Source organism: Arvicola amphibius, chromosome 7 (genome assembly GCF_903992535.2).
Source record: "Arvicola amphibius chromosome 7, mArvAmp1.2, whole genome shotgun sequence".
In the NCBI taxonomy this organism is placed as follows: domain Eukaryota; kingdom Metazoa; phylum Chordata; class Mammalia; order Rodentia; family Cricetidae; genus Arvicola; species Arvicola amphibius.
The window spans coordinates 30,510,280-30,516,279 of NC_052053.1; positions in this window are offsets into that span (position 1 = coordinate 30,510,280).

A 6,000-nucleotide genomic window follows, 5' to 3' on the forward strand; every position below is an offset into this window, starting at 1 on the left:
TGCAAGTAGCTTCTCAGCTGCATGCAACTCAAAATCCTTGTGGATTCTTGTTGGAGTGTGGCTGGCTTGATCTAGTGCAGGGGTTACACATACAGTAACTGTGTACCTCACAGCCACCGTGAGCTCATATGTACAACATCTCTGTCATGACTATAACATACTGTTTCAAATCAGTCCTCTACTCTCCTTCATTCTTAAAATCTCTCCACCTCCTCTTTGGGAATAATCTTCAAGCCTTAGAAGCAGGTGTGATATAGATATACTCTATCTTAGGGCCAAATACTTTTAAGTCTCTTTTTTCTCAACAGATTGATTAATTGTGAGCCTCTATACTTTTACCTACTGCAAAAGGCAGCTCTTGATATACCAGTCTATAACAACATCCATTGAGGGAGCAGTTTAATACTGTGCTCATGTAGCACAATACAAAGAAAAGGTCCCCCCCCCAAGACCTATGAACTCCCCAGATACGGGTTCTCAGTCCAATTGAAAAGACTAGGCATGGGTTTTGTCATGTGGAGTGGGCCTTAAATCCAAGCAGAAAGAGATAGTTACTCCCATAACATTCATGCCGCTACTGGAATTACACTATACAGTGGGTTAATGGCCTCTCCCAGGTACAGTATGCTACATGGAGGGGATCTTGTCAGGTCAGCCCTTAGTAAAGTTCATAGAACTGATGGACAGGTTAGACTTCTGAAGACGTTGCTCCCCCAGCAGTATCCATAGCACTGGATAACACTAGAAAAGCCACCCCAAAGAACTGAAGTTTCCAGGTTTGTGCCAGCTTGATTTCTGCAAGTCCCATGACTCTAGTGTATGATGTTATCAGCAATAGTGTCTTGCCATTTAGTGCTAAGGGGTAACAACAAGCAATGGCAAAAGATTATGAAACCCTTAGGGTTTATATGACTCCAGTGGCATTGAAAAGAGGTAACTCATTTTGGAACAGAGATTTCTATTTGATAGGCTTTAGTGTATGGAAGAGGTACTACTCCCCCTTCCCCCCCCACACACACCATAGAAGGTAAATCCTAGATTTACTTTAAACTCTTTTTATGTAGTATATGTATATATACTTCTGCATATATTATATATAATGTATATATGCATACTATGTTCTTTAAGAAGCTTCTATAGTAGCAGGTGTCCATACGTCTTTTTCAAAGGTCTTAATGTTAGTTACCCCTCCTCACGGCGTCTCCTCCAAGCTGTTCTTCCACTTCCGCCCTAGTTCACCCTCTCTGCCACACTATTCCCCTTTTCCACTTTATATCACCCGTGTCCTATCATATTCCTTTCCTGGAGACACACCCTATGAGGTGTGTCTTTCTAGTTGCTTGACTTCTGTGGGTACTAACATTTAAATGCACATGTCTGAAGATTAGAATTTAGGGTTTTTATGAATGAGAACATAGAGAGTTTGTGGTTTTGGTTGCCTCACTAGGAATGATCATCTCTAACTCCATTCATCTATCTGCAAATCTCATATCATTTTTCCTAACAGATGAGTAGAATTTCATTGTGTGAATGTGACACATTTTCCTTATCTGTTTGTCGGTTGATGGAAATCGATGCTGTTTCAATTTCCTGACTGTTGTGAACATGGGCAAGCTCTTCCCCTATGGAAATGCTTGGAAAGAACTTCACGGAGTCGCTCATTGTTATTCATAAAACATACTGTACTCTCCCTGGAGACAAAGTTCGCCCAGTGAAAGACAATAGGAAAATGGTGAGTGGAAGGGGTGCTGTCTTTCACTGTAGCGCTGGTAGTAGACAGAAGGAGGCTTTCTCTTGACTGCCCGTCAGAAGAAACTGATGGCCCCCTTCTCTAAAGGAGGTGGTTGCTGTCTGTGCTTTGTTCTCAGATGCACTCAGAGTCTCCTCTAGTAGCAGGCGAAGTGTCCTTCCCATTTCTAGACCATCATGGCCATGATCAGAACCACTGATTCCATGTCCCTTGGCTGTCTGCCCTATGACCGGCTTCTACAGAAGGCCAATGTTATTACCTACACTCGGCCATGCTGAGGTCAAGTCATGATTGTGCCCTTTGCTATGTTATTATTTCTCTAAGTATTGTTAAGTAGCAGAGAGGAAAGTAATAAGATATTTTCTGCTGATGATAGTACACTATTAGTGGTTTGCCCTACGAGAGTTTGATGCACTTAACTAAATGGCTTCAATGCTAGCCAAGTTTTCTATCTGTAAGCAGATTTGCTAAGATGATCCCTTTTTCCCCCCCAAACTACAACATCTAGTTCTTGTTTTGTATTATGTTTTGTGTGTGTGTCTCTGTGTGGTACTGGGACTCAAAAACAGTGCTCCAAAGAGGCTAAGCAAGCGCTATATACATGAGTCGTATTCTTAGGTCAAGATTCTATTTTCCATGAGTTAGAGATTGCATATTTACAGTGAGGGATGAAAACGAAAGAAATAATCAAGGTTGATTGTAAAAGAATGGAAATTTGGAAACTAATCAAATCATATCAGTCAGACAGAAAGTAAACATTGGAAGAAACTCTTACTGATCTCTCTCCACTTGCATTTATTTCGTGGCAGATTAATGAATAGTCTTTAAATTTTTCAGCACTGAAAACAAATGCAAGGTTGGAATACTTTCCCCCACCCACCCCCCCAAATGCGGCAGGAATAATGCTAGGTAAGCACAAGGAGCTGGCAGTGCTTTTCTGAGACTGGAAAATCCCAGCAACAGACACAAGTTAGCTGGTGACCTTGGGAGAAGTTCGCAGTGACTGACCCTCACTCCCATCCTCATGCCATTGGCTTTATCCGGAAATGTGATTGAATTACATGTTCCCAGGCCACCCAAACCTGATGAATCAGAAGCCATAGAGCTGAGACCTATGAATTTCTTATCAGGTGAGTTAAGATCCCTGAAGTTGCACTCTTTCCTCTCCTCACAGTGACAGCAACTTCCTGACATTGCTTCAAAGCTGTTTTCCAGGTGTCAAATACTGAATGCAATTGCCTTCTTAAGTATGAAAGGATTGAAATTGGATTGTGTAACCTGCAGAGTGACCTCCCCCCCCCCAAAAAAAAATGAGGTGTGTCAAGAAAGCATTCGTGACAAGGGCTAGGGAGATTGCAAAGTGAGTAGTCTGACAAGAGGGTTTCTCCCCCTGGGACCCATATGGTCCCAGGAGAAAAACAGCTTTCACTACTCCTCTGACCACTACAGGAGCTCCGTGATGTGTGACCCCCCAGCCAGCACTCTCCAAAATAAAGAAAAATTTAAAAGGTAGAAAAACGGTCTGCATGACATCGATCACGTTAGTATGTCGCATATGGCAGTAAGAAAGGACTGATTGGACTATGAAATCTCACCCTTTCTGTAAACTTATGGATTTGATTTTTACCAGCAGATAATAACCTTTTTAATTATTGATTTGTTTGCTTGCCTTTTGTTCTAATTTAAGACAGGATTGCATGTATCCAGGCTAGCCTTGAACTTACTATGTAGCCAAAGATTATTTTGAAGTGTTTTGATCCTCCTGCCTCTGACTTCAAGGTGCTGGAATTTATAGTATAAAACCCCAGCCTGGATTATATCGTTCTAGAGATTGAGTTCAGAACCTCCTGAATTCTAGATACTCTATCAAGTAAGTTACATCCCTCGCCACTATTACGTCACACGTATAAATTTATAACAGTGGGTGTGAGTGTGTGCCATTACTTTTAAGTCTCATATACACAAATAAGAGAAAAACCTTACACAATGTACCCTCTGCTTATAGTGGTTTGAAAAGAACAGGCCCTATAAGCTAAAATGTTTGACTGCTTGTTCCCCAGTAAGTGGAAGAGTTTGGGAAGGATTAGGAGTTGTTGCCTAGTTGGAGTAGATGCTGCCTTGTTGGGTTAAGTGTGGTCTTGAATGAGGTGTGTCATGAGGCTTTGGGTTTTCCAAAGTCCAAGCTAGACCTGGTCTGCTTCTATCCATAATGATCATGGACTAAATTTCTCAATTAATTTTTTTATGAGTTGTCTTGGTCATGGTGTCTCTTCATAGCAATAGATCAGTAACTAAGACAGTGCCTAACTTCAATTCCTCTTTGGTGTTTGGATATTAAGTCCTTCACAATGTTTACTGAACAAATGAAGTTAGAACTGAAGAATAGTCGTTTCTCTTTAGTTTTAAATTTTACAACATTGGCTGCCTGAGTTTGAAGCCAAAGAATGGTTTGTAATACTTTTACCACATAAGTACATATGCAAAGAAATTTATGACCTCAAATTTTCAGTAAAAGTATCAATGTTCTTTTCTTTTCCTTTCTACTTTTAGAATACAAGTGTGAGGAAAGTGGATTTAATATAAAGAATCTCATTACCTAAGTAACTACAAATGTTTACATCAGAGGGAGTTTAAAAATTTACAGTACAAAATGTTTATTCCAATTGCATATTTTCTTTGCCTACCACAACATACAAGTATTATTATCCAAGTTCTCTCATATACTGTATTGTGTTCATGTGAAAATTTTCTTTCTGATTTTTGTTATATAAAATCAGCGAAGAGCTTTGATATAATTGATCCATTCTTGAGCTATCAGGAAAATTTTCTCCCCCATATTTTACATTCTCTCATTGGCACACTGGATAGATAGACGTTGATCCCAAACCAGAAGTTAAATTAAAATTTTCAGTCTGCAAGTGCCACTTTCATCTCCCATAGATGGGGATGTAAATAAAGTCTAAGCCAACACAGCATTTGCAAGAGAACTCAATTGAGCAACCCCAGCATTGATTGCTCTAGCCAGGTATCTCACACTAGGCTAGGACTCAATAAATGGCCATCATTGTCCTTATCTGTTTATGCATTGTCTGAAATAAGGTATCATTTGAGCAATAAACTCAAATTGAAAAGCAGCCCAACCACAAATTATGAATAATTCCAGAATATTCTCAAGAATGCTGTTTGGTCTCGATAGTAAGTTTCCACTGCTGGCCTGTGGCTCTCTGGTTCCCATTTAATAGGAGCAGTTCTGCAACTAAGTGAGCCCGGGAAGAAGGGGGGTTGTCACTTAGCCGCAGACCTTCCTGCTAGATGGCTGTTACTTTATAGTTTAAGAAAAGCGACCACTTTAGGAACATAGTCGCTGAAGGTTTCCCCACAGTGAGACATTCCCTCCCTAGGTGGAAAGGGTTCTGGCTGGTCTTAAAAGCAGTTGTTAAACACTGTTTGCACAGCACAAACCAAAAGGAGCCAGGGGTGGAAGGGTCGAAGTTCATAGGTTAATGAGAGCATTGGACAACCTTCTGATCCGAGAGAGAAAACGCCCTTTGCACCCCAGTTTCCCATCAACCTTTATGTAAAAGGGGGGGGGGAATGGCTTAGGTGGCCAAGAAGCCTCAAAAGCAGGCACTGGAGCAAAGAAAATCTTATCTTGGATTTTCCAAGGAGCTTCTGTAATACTGTTAAAATTAATACACTTTCTTGGTGAGGCTAATTTAACGCATCATTGCTTCTAATTGTGTGCTTAACATACACCTCTTTGCGCGTTTAGCCTGGGATGTAAATAAATGTTAGCATTTACACATTCACACATCTAATTAATTTCTGTGAGAAAATTCATTACAATATGATGCCATATGCACTTATCTTTATTAGCTGTTATGGAGCCCTTAAAAAAAAAGGAACGTTTCCTGAAATATTGCATTTTGGACAGCAGTTATATAGCAGATTACAAAGGAATTGATGAAAGGCTGTATTAAGGGGAGAAATTTCTAAAAACTTTATATGTATTTGTATTTAAGCATCATTTGTTTCGACTATAGAAAAAGAAGCAACACATTCTCTAGTTCATAGTAGTCTTCTAAGAAGAAAAACAACAGGTTTTTGATTCATTCAAGTATCACAAATATATTTAGGTTTTTTTTTTGTCTTCCTTTGAATGTTTATTATGGTTTCCAGCTTTTTAAGATCTTGGTTGAAATTTTATATTTTTTTCATTTCTTTTCTCTTAGTTTTTCTATGTTTCTTTA